This window comes from Cyrtonyx montezumae, unplaced genomic scaffold (assembly GCF_038088225.1).
Source record: "Cyrtonyx montezumae isolate F1298 unplaced genomic scaffold, pur_monq_1.0 scaffold_33, whole genome shotgun sequence".
NCBI classification, from domain to species: Eukaryota; Metazoa; Chordata; class Aves; order Galliformes; family Odontophoridae; genus Cyrtonyx; species Cyrtonyx montezumae.
In genome coordinates, this window is record NW_027072038.1 from 877,846 (window position 1) to 891,811 (window position 13,966).

Here is a 13,966-nt window from a genome sequence, read left to right on the forward strand (position 1 = left end):
TGGTGTCACTTGAAGGATCAGGAAGAGATGGATGCCAGAAAAATTACTCTTGTTCTGCATGTCTATATGCCAACCAGTGCTCCTTGCAGGGATCATCACAAGCAGAAATCTATGCCCTTTGGGCTGCCAAAACCTGAACCAGCATCATGTACAGGAGCCAAACGAAGTGACTGAAGCCCTGAGATAACATTCAGGAAGGGATTGCTTTGCTTGTTCCAAATGGGATTTGTTTAGAGGGTATACATGCAAGGTGAGGATTAACTTGCATTGCTTTCAGGTTTACACTTTTTGAAGAGACAAGAGAATATAAAGGAAAGCAGCAGGTGAGAAAAGATCAGCAAGCAGATGAAGGCAACTGAGGAGGGAAAGAAAACAATTGGAGACAATATTTTGGCATTATAGGAGTACCTCTAAACCTCTCAAGGGAGGAGGAAGCCCCTTGAAAGATGCTGTGTTAACTTTGACCCAGACATCAGCTGAACACACTCATAAGACACAATGAGTTCTGCAGGAAAGCTCTTATGACAAGCCAACCTGGAGCAGTGATGAGAATGTGTATCCTGTATGTGTGGTGCCCTACAGGCCAACTGAGAGAGCAGGCATCTTCAGCTTGTGTGGACCACTTCCTCACGCTGCAATGGATTGTTGCAATGAAGTGGGAAGCCAACAAGTCCCTCTTATCCAAGTCCATGCTCAGAGTTTCTTTGATATCAGGAGAATTAAAAATTCGAAGGAAAACAGACAAATTTAATCAATTAAAATACATAAATTAATACATATACTTCAACCAAATGAAAGGCAGACCCAAATTGCTAAGTACTGCTTTACAGTCCACGTGAGATTTTTCACAGCTTATTACCTGTGGAACTCAGCTCCTTCCTTCCAAACCTGAAGCAGAGCTGAGCTCAGTGGAAATCTTGTCCAAATACTGCTTTCACCAATCTTACTGCAGTTACAAAGAACAGAAAAGGGGCAATAGGCTTGAAAGCACACAGCTAGAAATACAGAAATTCCCTTTCCTAATGTTAGGATTCAATAAACACCTACAGCTCCTATTGATTTAGGTACCCTGGAAATCAAAGCATCTCTATATTACACTCTCTTTCCTCCACCCCCATTCTCTCCTAATACCCCCTTCTTTCTAGCTCCATAAATAAGCTGCATTTCTGAAGTACTCTTTCTTTTTTTTTTTTTAAACAAATCATGACAGGCTCTGGAATATTTCTGCTGGAAGTCCTGAAATGATGCATTACTTTCATACATCATCAAAACAATAGCACATAAATGATGTATTGCAGCAATGGATTATCCAAATGATGGTAGCTTGATGACAAAGTGCCACACTGCTATTAGAGCAGTGTTGGCAGGAACATTGCAGGCAAGTCGGGAGAGTTACACTTTGCTCAAAACAAGGATTAATGTCATGATGTGGGAACAAGCTCGTAAGGGAAAAGGAATGTAGTTATACCACACCAAACAATTACTATACTTAACGCAGTAACGAGATTACAATGTCTGTGTTTGCTTGGAAAATATATTACCATTGCTCTATGCTTGGGTGCTAGAAGAGAATATTGCTCATTCCCTAGTGACAGCCACTTGAAGGTTATTGGCTTACATTTCATAGTCTGTTTTAAGAAAAGTATCTAGAAGAAACTAATATCTCATATGTTGGCTTAAAGCTACAGAACTCTTCAGATTACTTGCATACATAAATAGAGATAAAATGATAGACTGATTCCTATCTCAGTCATTTAATAGCTGTTACATTTGTCTGTCTAACTTTAATGCCTTAATCCATTTTTCCAGAATTACACCACTGTAATTAAGATCATAATTAGTTCTGTCACTTATAACGTTGATAACACTGAAATGCTGAATGCTCACTGATTCCTTTCCGCCTATCTCCCACCTACATCCAACTGCTGCCATGTTATTGTCAGTACATTTTCACCTCTTCACTTCAGAACCTCAGATCCCAACATAATTATTATGAACCAGTCAAGGCATTTAAAAATATTAATAGATATCAGTGGGTACTCTAGAGATTTGCATACCATGAACCCCAAGACTCTGCTCTTCAGAGCCTTCCTAGTCCTCCAAACAACAAGCATTCCTTAATGCCACAAGCGGGCATTGCTACATGCTATAAATAGTGTTGGACATCTTCCACCTTTGAGAGCAATTCCCATCTCCTTGTCGGTAGTCTTGGCATACTGAGCAGTGTGAAACTCGCCATTTCAAATGCTATCTCCATCCCAAAAGTTCAAGGAGGTGAGCAATGCCACGCCACTTGCAACACCGAAGTATTTTTCGAAGTTCAGACTGGTTTTGCAAATCCATATCAAGTAAACAGAGCAAAGAACTGCAAAGATGTCAAAATGAATGTTTTTGACATTCCTAGATTTTGCTGGAGAAAAAAAAAAGTCTTCTTTGTGATTTATTAAAGACAGGAACTCACAACCTCACAGTCCAGTTTTGTCACGGGCAAAACAAAGAAGTGCTTTATTGCAAAGAAAGCATTGAACAGCTCAGCAGTAAATATCTTATGCCCCCAAATCTACTGTGAATGCAGCGTAGAGCCAATACAGATCAGAAATTTAAATAAATTACAATACTTCGAATGGAAACTTCCAATTCTTGCATACAAGACTACCCTCCCCTTAACAGCATCTCATATTTATTACAGAGGAAAATATATCATTTGATAACTTCAGTGTAACAACTGACCTGCCACTGTGAGCATCCTTAGTGTTCCTGCACTAAATTTCAACAGCACTGAATATCTAAAACTAACTTCATTCTCCTGCTTCCAGCTGTAGCAATGTGTTATTCTCCCCCAGCTGAAAGGCACACTCTCCTTGCACAGCCCCATGGTCTTATCTGGTTTCTGCACTCCCATTGTCTTGCTGTTGCAATATTGATTCTGCTCCTGCCCACCCCCTGGCTTCCTTCCATGCTTTTCTTTATGGCAGCCCCTAACATAAAACTCTCCAATCTCCCCCTAACATGTAATTTTCTGGATTCTGCTGTCAGCTTTTAAGATCAGAGTTCACCAAGATAGGGTTTTTTCTCTTGCAAAAAGTACTCCAGGGGAGTAACAGGGCACATATCATCTGGGTTGTCTCAGAAGCCTGTGACTGACACGAATAGACAATAAAACGTCCAAGCCTGTATAGTTAGCAAACTGATGGTTAGCACAGAGAAAGACTTCCTGACTTTTGCTTGTAGTTTCTTCCTCTTCCCCCCCCCAAAAAAAAAACCCAAAACACCCTTATGATGTGTAGAGGAAGAATGAGCAAGGAAATCGAGAATATTCATCCTCATTTCATCATCATAATCACACTCTGCTGCAGTGTGGTTGGAACTAGGTGACCTTTGAGGTCCCTTCCAACCCAAGCCATCCAGCAATTCTACGATTTCAAGTTCTGAGGAAGATTGTCTTACAAACTAAGAAGGAAGGTGGCTGGAAATCTGGACCCAGGCTCTCCTGCCAAGCTCCAGGAAGGTGCAATGTAAAGTTTGAAGCTGAGTGTCACACATCCCTCCACGTTCTCACTACTCCAAGCCACAGACTTTGCGTAAAATACCTCTTGATCTCCTTCGACTCAATATATTTTTATCTAAGAAACAACAGCAGGCAACATATGGGTCCATTCTTTTAATCCTCATATTTGGAAGTTCCTCAGAGTGCTTCTTTAGAAGGCTTTAGTATTCTTAGGGATCCTCGTCCCAAGCCTCAAAGCCATTGGAAGTTGTCTCCAGAACTTCCACGAGCTTTGGAACAGCACAAGTGAAGACATCCAGAGTTCAGAGGGGTTTCAGTGCTTTGCTTATTTTCTCACTAATGATTACACAGTTTGAAGTTCTGTCACTGGTGTTTCTGCACACACTTCGGATGACTTGAGACTACCCATTGTATTTTTGCACACTTCTCAGTGCTAGGCCAAGTGATGTCCAGTCTTTGGACAGTAAAAGCCATCAAAGAATGGGATCCTGCAGGTCTTAAAGACCTTCATGAATGTCAGCTAGGCTTTCTCAGTTAAAGACAGCAATATCCTTCTATTAAAACAGTAAATTAAATCTAATCTAATGAACAAATTGCCCCGTCTCCTCCTGACTTTTGGGCAACGCTGTGTTTTCATCTATATTCTGATTAAGAGGGGCTGGAGATGCATAACGGGAGGATTGCACAGACTTACAATACGGATTTGGAGTCTGTAATCTTGCTGCTGGTCAAAGTATTAATGATGGTGTTAAACTGATCTTTTTCTGCTTGCTTCAGGGCATGTCTGACTTTTTATTTATACACAGCTAAGGATAGGGGTGCTACTTATTTCCAGAGAATAAGGCCATGACAGAAATATATTTGTGAGCCTCTTTCAACCCTTCAATTGCCTTCAGTTATCTTCATTTGAACTTCTGGATTCTTCTGATAAACAGGTTGCTCAGATAAAAGCTAATTCTTGACATTTGAGAAGTGGAGATGAAATCCTCAGCATTGCATGTAAGTTTCAGGCTTTAAAAAGGAGAAAGGGATTTAATTTCACTATGCAGTGACAAGTTTCGCTCCCAGAGTTCCTTCCTCCAAGTAATCTCAAATCACTTTACAAGCTTTAATAAAGGCACAATGCTAAAAACATTTCTTCTACTCTAATGATTTTTAAATCCATTTTTATACAAAGCACATTCAATATTATAACCTAATTTTTCTTCACTCCCTCTCCCCCTCTCCTTTTTAAACTTTCATTATAAGCTATTATTCCATTTGCCTTTTTTGTTCCGTCTCTCTTTCTTTTTGTATGCTTTCAAAGGTCTTTTCTATTTGGGGAAATTCATTTTCAAGGAAAACAGTCAAATAACTCTTACACTTAAATTTTGTCAAATATAGAATCTATAAAGAAAGAAGGCAGTAATTTTATATCAGATTTCAAATTTGTTTAAAGCATAATATGAAATTCTTAATGAGTGGCTGCATATTAAGAACTCAGGCCTTAAATCTGTTTTCCATATGCTCATCTAGAACACTGGAAATAATACTTTATTTCTTTCACATACAGTACAATTTGTTTCATTTTTTAAACTGCAATAACTGGTGCTTGTACCAGCTCACTCATCCATTTTCTACTATTTTTAGCATGGTAAATTTTAGCATGGTAAAAATGGAGGTGATTTTCTTTTAGGTAGTAGCTGACTATGTGTGTTCATTCAAAAGAAGAAATGGGCTCCAATGGGCTACAGGAAAAGTCAACCTTTCTTCTTTTTAACGACCAATAGATTCAAACAGGGTTTATTTAACAGGAGCCGGGGTAACAACATCATCCTTCCTGTTCAACACATTCCTGATTTCCTGAGTCTAGATAAGAGTCACAAAACTGTAAGTATTCAATCAGACCTGGACTCTCACTCAGGACTTAGAAAGCCATTGCATTTCACCAATTTTCTCCTTGTTTTTCTTAAAAAATGTTGAAATAAAATAAACACAGCTTGTTAAGAAGCACCATATCTAGTAAATACAGAGCACATTAATAAGTTTGCTAACTGTTGTTGCATAGAAACCACCGGATGTTATATGTAAGGCCAGCTCCAAAAATAACGCCTCCTATTTAATGATGTCTCACAACGCCAAAGGCAGATATTGGTGGTATGGCAGTAGAGGCTGAAACTTCCCACCAATATCCCATTACATTCTGTTGCTGTTCGACAGATGGAAGAAGACAGACAGTGACAAAATGGTGCCTGACATGGAAGGGTATATGAAGCAATGGTGCATCACTGAATTCCCCCATGTGGACAAAACGACACTCATGGACATTCACTGATGCTTGCTGAATGATTATGGAGACCAAAGAGTGGATGTGAGCACAGTGAGGCGGTGAGTGGTGCATTTCAACAGTGGCAACTGTGGATCACATCTACTTTAGCATTTTCAGAGTCTCTTTTCAGCCCACACTAGGTGATCTGCCCTGCAGTTTTCTTCCTGGTCACAACATAACATATTTGACTGTATTAAACACAGTGTGCTGGATGAAGCAGAGGGGTGCTGGCACCTTGGTGTCCCAGTGACAACAAATGTGTGCTTTACTGACCGGTGACTAATGTATCAATGCCCTAACAGCCTTCTCCAGTCCAGTTAAAATGAGAAAAAGTACCTAGCACCTCACAGGATGAAGCCTTAATATAGAAGAAAACTGCACTCAGGATGGCTGAGGCAGCCAACTGAAAAGAATCGCCTGACCTGGACATCTAAATCAGCCTGTCACACTGTGTGGTATTGGAAATAGGACTGTGCATTTGGGCAACTTCTGCTCATCACTCTTCAAACATCTGTGACCTGCATGTTTCAGGTCAAAGAAATGAAAGACAAAGTAGCCCAACACCAGAAAAACAAGATCAAGAGGTCAGAGAAAAGACGCAGTGCTCAGCAACTGCAGCCTCATGCTGCAGTGATTGTGTCTTTTGAGGATACCACTTAAGCAGGCAGAAGCAGCCTTTGTGAATGGCTATTCCAAGTCATCCTTTCAGATGTCCTGCATAAAGCACAGAATGTCCAGCTACCAAGTGAGCCCATCTGAGTGCCCATTAACCATCATCATAATGGTCATATAGTAATAATGGGTATAATCATGAATTCTGTCTATGAATCTATCATAGAATCACATCCTTCGTTTTGGAAGGGATTTTTAAAGGTCATCTAGTCCAATTCCCCTGTAATGAACAAGAACATCCACAGCTTGATCAGGTTGCTCAGAGCCTGGTCCAGCCTCACCTTGAAAGTCTCCAGGGTTGGGGCATCCACTACATCCCTGTGCAATTTGTTCCAGCCTCACCATCCTCATTTTAAAAGACCTTTTCCTTACACCCAACCTAACTCTACCCTCTTTAAGCTTGAAACCATTTCCCCATGTCCTATCCCTACAGACTCTTCTGCTCTTTTGCACCACACCTCCATGGTTCTCGAAGACCTCCAGGGATGATGATCCCATCACCTCATTCAGAAGCTTCTTCCAATGTCTGACCACTCCTACTGAGAAGAAATTTTCCCCCAAAACCAACATGAACCTCCCCAGTTCAACTCAACACCATTACCTTTTGTACTCTTCTCCACTGTCTTTTGTTTTATAAATGAACCATCTTCTCCAAAAAAATAAAATTTCATCGCTGTATTTTCATAGTGGCTAGCCCATTTAAAGAGGCTCCTGGCTATTGCAATTGTGTCCTACTTCTAACCAGCATTCAAGAGGGAAACCTACCAACATTCCCTACCAGGGCAATAAATACTACAGCCCACACAGATACATACCCCCACAGCAAACTGACAACAAGAAGCAGTTTAAGCTGATTTAGCCACTGGAAGATGCTTCAACAAACCTCAGTTACACTTACGTGACATCAGATGGAACATGGTAAGATATTACCTTAAGAGTTTTTTGGTCAAATGAAAGGTATTAGAGGTTCCCTTCACTGTGCCAAATTGCCAAATAACATTTCCCACCAGATTTCAGCGATAAGGTTGGGTGAACTGGGTACAAAAACTTACTACATGTTATTCTTGACTCTAGGATGTTGCCACATTGGGTAGTACTAAGTAGCACTGACAAATTGAAGCAGACCTCCTGGCTCTGAAGGCATTCTTCCGTAAAGCAAGAAAGTTCTTTGTATTCCCCTAACTTTGATTACATGTGTTTCCCCCCCTCTAAAATAAACAGACAATTCTCTCCGGGGAAAACATGATGGTAGGACTACAGAATATTGCAGCAACGCTGCAATAATCATAAGCTGGGAATGAAGCTCTGATTTAAGGATGGCACACAGCCTGCCTGCTCTCTCCGAAGACACAACACAGCAAAAGCAAAAGCACATGGCTTGGGAAGGGGCACAGGCAGCAGAATTCATTCCAGGCATCACTTTGTGTGAGTGAGGCAAACCTAGCTGTTAGCTTCCTCTATCCTACCGGGTAAGCTTAATTAAAATATAAAATGTCAAAAGCCAGTATGAAATATAATATCCCTGTGGGCACTCAGAGTGAATTAGGCCTATCAGCAAGTGAAGAGCAGGCAGCAACCCTCCATTTGGAGAAAAGATTACAACTACTAAGTATAAAGCAGCTCCAAGCAAGGGGAGTACAGTGTTTGTTGAGCCTTCTGTTTGACTGCACTTGTCAGAAATTGAGCACAAGACAGACCAACCTGATTTCTTTGTACTTTACGTAGAATTCACATCTCAACCCTGTGCACATTGTGCTTTCTCAATTTTTTTTCTTCTGTGATCATTTAGTTATGCAGTGTTTTTCTTCTGCATGACATACTAGCCTCAAATCTAAAGATTTCTGTAGTTTGGGAGAGAAAGTATCACATATTGATATTGACTACAGAGGATGAAATGAAAGAATGGCACGAGGTCAATGCTGTCCCAGCAGAAGAAAACACTGCTCAGTTTTTGCATGTTCCAGTGAGACCCTTTACTGTGCAATACTGAAATGTCACAAGCCACAGAGCCTCCATTCTTTGCCCTCTTTCAGAAAGGCTCTCTGTGCACAAGAACAGCAGAAGTCCCAAATACTCCTATGTATGTTTCAAAGAGCTGTACTTCTGCCCTCCAGACTGACAGCAAGAACTATCAAGTTATGAAACCTAAAGCTTTTAGCTTGAGGTTTTAAACTGTCATATCAGAGCGTAGCTTCCTCGTGGAGAATTACTGGTATTTTAAGTCACCAGTGCTTCTGAGCTTGGAGCAAAGCAGATGGTTTCAACACCATGAAGATCTTCATGGTTTTTATCTTGCACAGAGCATGAATATAGCTAAGGCAATGTCAAACCCTAACTGATGTTAACTTGCAGGTGATGGATACTCTCAGCAGACAATCTTGCTCCCCTTAACATTCTGCTGACCTTCCTCAAGCATATTGAAATACAGGGGTGGAAGATATGCCTCACTTACAGCTCGTCTGTCCAGGAAACCGTGTGTCTACAAAGGAGATTATTCATCCTCACACTTTTATTTTCAGTAGAAAGATGCCATGCACATGACAGAGGGATGGTCTGAGACCTTCTCCAAGGTCACTCAGAACAGTGAATGACCACTTAATCTCACTGGAAAAAAAGAATAAATTAATCCTGGAGAATAATTTCAGCTCAGTCAATTGACTTATTTTAATACATTAATTTAGCACCTTATTTCTATATAGTGCTTGATCCTCCTTCAATTTATAGTGCTCCAGACTAGAGAAGGTCACCAAAGCAACCAAGTGACATGGCTGAAGGACTGCTAAGCCCTTCTGCAGTGCTGCATTTCACCTTCCAAAATTCTACAGGGAATATTAAGAGCCTCACATGGCACAGACAAATACTGTGATGTGCAACACACCATCTGGTTGAGCTACTTAATAAGGCTGATAACCTGTGACATAACTCTGGTTTGCAAACAATGCATTATTAACATCTGAATATGCAACACAGAAGAATGGAATATGGCTTTACATCGGCATACCAGCATTCACCAGAACTGTGCTCTTATGTCTTCACAGCCTAAAAACAGACAGAGAAATGCTGTTGTCGTTATCAAGATTTGGAGACGAGCAGACAAACGACAGACTCACCATCCTGCACTGAATCCATCTGAAATTATAGAGGGAATGTCGAACACGTAGCATGCATTTTCTCACATGGGATATAACTGAGAGTTTCCCAACCACATTTGCTTTCAGATTTTGTAAGATGAAAACCCGAAAAAAGGGCCTCTGTCTCTTGGATTGTTTGTAATTTGTTACCAATTGCCATGGCACAATAGGGATTTTTACACTTCATCACTGCCAATCTGAACTGAATTCATATTTCCAATATCCCAGCAGTTGATTGATACTGCTTAACATTAAAAGTAAAAAAATAAAATAAAAAAAAATACTGTTAAGTGTGGTCTAACTGTATGGGAAAAATATTTAATGATAGCTACATCTGACATCTGTTTTATTAATCAGACTATTTTTAGAAGATAAACCAGTGAAGAAAACAGCAGGAGTTTAATAAAGTGTACATTAATAGAATGATTATGGAGAGGTTGCAAAAGAACGTTCCCTCTGATAGTGAGCAGTAGGAAACCATGTTTGGTTGGAATGCAATGCAGTATTCAAGTGAATAATGAATTTCATGGCCCTCTACTTCTTATTCTGCAAAGCAGGTTTTGAAAAAGTTAGGAAATGCCTGATATATTTCCATAGCACATATAACAGAGAAGGACATCAAAATCATCAACGGTTTTATTATCACATCCTCGTCCTACAGAAGGAAGCATTAATACACATAGCAGAGAGGGATGCAGTCTGGATTTTATGTCTTAGCTGAGTGAAAACAGGGATAGGAACTGAGCCTATGTTCAGGGCCTCCTTTGTTCTGGACCACTCCTATTCTACGTACATTCTTTAAATGCCCTGGCTGAAGGTAATTCAAGAGAATAAAAGGACAAGAATGCACCATGCATTTTCTTTAATGGAAAAGTAGACCACCATATACAGCTGTCTAAAAAATAATTTCCATATTATCAGTCATTTTTACCATTTAAAGCACTAGCAGTTCTCAAACCTGTAGAAATGCTCAAGTGGAGAACTGGAGACATTCTAAATACCGTATCTTTTAGAAAACACCCATAAATATATATAATATATATTATATTATATATATAATTTTCACCTTCCAACTTGTCAACTGGTCCCAGGATGAAAGTTTATGTAAATTAATGTAAATTTTATGTATATAGGCCCTAAGGATACTAGATAACATTTCATCATCATCCACTGGTGCCATCCCTACTAACTCAAGTGCTAACAGATGTACAAAGTGAATGGATGAAACAAAATGGAGATGTTTAAACTTCTCCCTTTATTCCCTTTTGTCTGTACATTTTACCAACCCCTAATTATAATTACTGGACCTCATAAAAAATGAATTGCATAGAGCAACACACTGGCTACTATGCTTTGTTTCAAAGTAACTCACAGGCACTGTATTTCCCCAGTGCAATATGAGTCCCTTGCAGTAATGAAGTTGTCACACGCAGCACGTGATAGACTTTTGCATGGCTGTAACTGCCTTTTTTGTATTATAACTGTTTGCAACTTTATGTCATCTTCATAAATTTGATCAATAGCAACAGTAATATCGTAAAACAGGTTATTCTTTACCCCCATAAGCCCAACTTCACTGTTGGTAGTAGCTCTACTTCAGTTTTCTCTAACTTTTTCACTATTTCTTGCATGAAATTCATACAAAGAAACAGCATACCAGTCCCTGCCCCACCTGGCTGCACTACTGTTATTTGCCAGGGTGTCATTGGCCTTCTTGGCCACCTGGACACACGGAAGGCTCATACTCAGCTGAGAATCAATCAGCACCTCCAGCTCCTTTTCCTCCATGCAGTAATGTCTGCCCTGTGCACATTTCTATGTAATTATACATATGGCTTGAAAGTCTCAGCTCCCAGAGACAAACCACGACTCCCAATACCAGCAGACAAAGTAGGCAAACCAAAAATTCCTGAGAACTCCACTAATAAAGAACTGCCTTTACGAACACTCATTGGGATGCTGACCTAGCAGCTCAGTAAAGCAACAATGATTTCAGTGTGCATAACTGGACAAACCTACTGCGGGGAACCTGCTTTTGCAGGGGTTTGGATCAACACAGGTTCCTTTCAATCTCTACAGGTGTATAATCCTGACTCCTTGTGCTAGAGGAAGTCTCAGCAGACAGACAGTTCTTCAGACCGCGTGATAAAGTATTGGGCAGATGAATCCTTTTCAACTCTGAAACAAACAGCAAAATTGAATCTGAACCTGTATGACTAATTAGGTTAATCAACACAGCTATCGCTATACCTCGGGCACTGTGAAGTTCCAAATGAAGTATTGCAGACACCAGCAATAACATATTTGTTAAATAAGCTTAACAGGAGGTGGCAGCTGCTGGAGAAATGCACACATCCTGGGGCATTACTCCATCTATCATTTTCTTACTGACCGACTGTAACCTGATGGTTTGAGGGACTGGAAATGGCAAAGTGTTGCTGCCAACCTGCAGATTTCCATCCTACGATGCTCCTCCCTGCACGTTTTGCATTGAGGAATTCAGCCAACCCTTAGATAAAGCTGACCTACAAGTGTTTGCAGAGCTGGGGCCTGAGCAAGTGCTACCACAGGGAGGAAACACAAAGGAAGGTGCATCCACACTGATGTCTCTATTACAAAGTCCTGAATAATTCAGAAGCTTTTGGAAGTCCAGGGAATACAATATCACTCTCCAGAGCAGAAATGGTGTCTCTTCAGTTTGTTTGGATTAATTTTTAAACAAGTTAAGCAGTGCTCTTGTGGAGGCTTTGTGGAAGATTAGGAGATTTCAGAGTTGTGAAAGGATACGTTGGTTCTTCAAAGAAGAAAAATTTGACTTATAAAAATGAAAATAAATTTGAAGAAAAACAGACAGACTTTCATGAATCTGTTCTCCAAGATGGAGATGGGATGGAAGCCCTCTCCTATGAGGACAGGCTGAGAGCTGCAACTGTGCAGCCTGGAGACAAGAAGGCTCCAAGGTGACCTGATGGCACCTTTTATTATCCAAAGAGAAGCTACAGGAAAGAAGGGGACAGGCTATTTAGCACAGCCTGCGGTGGTAGAACAAGTAGAAGAGATTTCAGTCTTAAAAAGTGTAGATTTAGGTTGGATATAAGAAGTCTCTTATAGTGAGGGTGGTGAGGCACTGGCACAGGTTGCCCAGAGACATGATGGTTGCCCCATCCCTGGAGATTTTCAAGGCCAAGGTGGATCTGGCTCTGGGCAACCTGATTTAGTTGTGGGTGCCCCTGTTCACTGCAGGGGAGTTGGACTAGATGGCCTTCAGAGGTCCCTTCCAGCTCTGAGGATTTGATGATTCTATTCTATTATTCTATTCTAACTTGCAGACATGACATTTTATTTGAAGCTATGGATCTCAATAAACCCATAAGAGCTGAAGAAGTGACTGAATTACTATAGGAAAAAAAAAAGAAAGAAAGAAAAGAAACAAAGAAGAAAAAAAAAGAACGTGACAAAAGAAACCCCATGTTTAAAACAAACAAAACACAGAATAAAGCCAATACAGTTTTACGGCGGAAGGAAAAGTGGTACTGACAGTATGATGGATGAGGTAAAAAAACCCGTGCAGAGATAGCTTAGATAATAGGAAAATTCAGAGTGCTGGGCACCACCAGAACGTAATGTTAATTTAAGGCAGAGCACAACCTTGCAGAATGCAGGCTGACAGCAGTGGCTCCAGTGACAGCTCTGCGGACTGTGGCTGTCATTGTCCTGACACCGTGAAATATAGGGAACAGCAGAACATCTTGATCTATGGTGGAACTGCTAGGTGCTGCTTGGCTGAAATTAGACCCTGATGAGAAAAGAAGTCATGAGGATCACCTGGACAAAGTCAGCTGTTGGTGGCTTGTAAAAGGCAGGTGTAGTTGTGTTCTTGTTGCTCAAACATGCATCAATCTCACATACAGAGCTGTGTGAAGAGCACATGACACGTTACAAGATGATGGAATTCAATCAAACTTGCATGGTTAATCCCACATTTATTTTTATTTATCCTTCCCTGTCACGAGGATTTCCAAAGCTGCACTGTTTGATTCAAAGCAAAAGAAAAGTTTGTATACGAGTTGTTACAGGCAGAGGGAAGATGATCTATTGAACAAATGCAACTGTTTGAAAACGTGGAAATTAAATAAAGAAGACAATCTGGCTCTGACTCTTAAAAATTACTCAATTTGCTCTTCAAGATCTTGGTTTTACAGGGAGCGATGAGATATGAGGAGTAGAAGCAGTGGCTCCAAGCTTGAGTGGTCCTGTGTGGAGCCAGGGGTTGGACTCGATGGTCTTTATGGGTCCCGTCCATCTTGGGATGTTCTATGATTCTATACAGGACAACTGTTGAAGGCA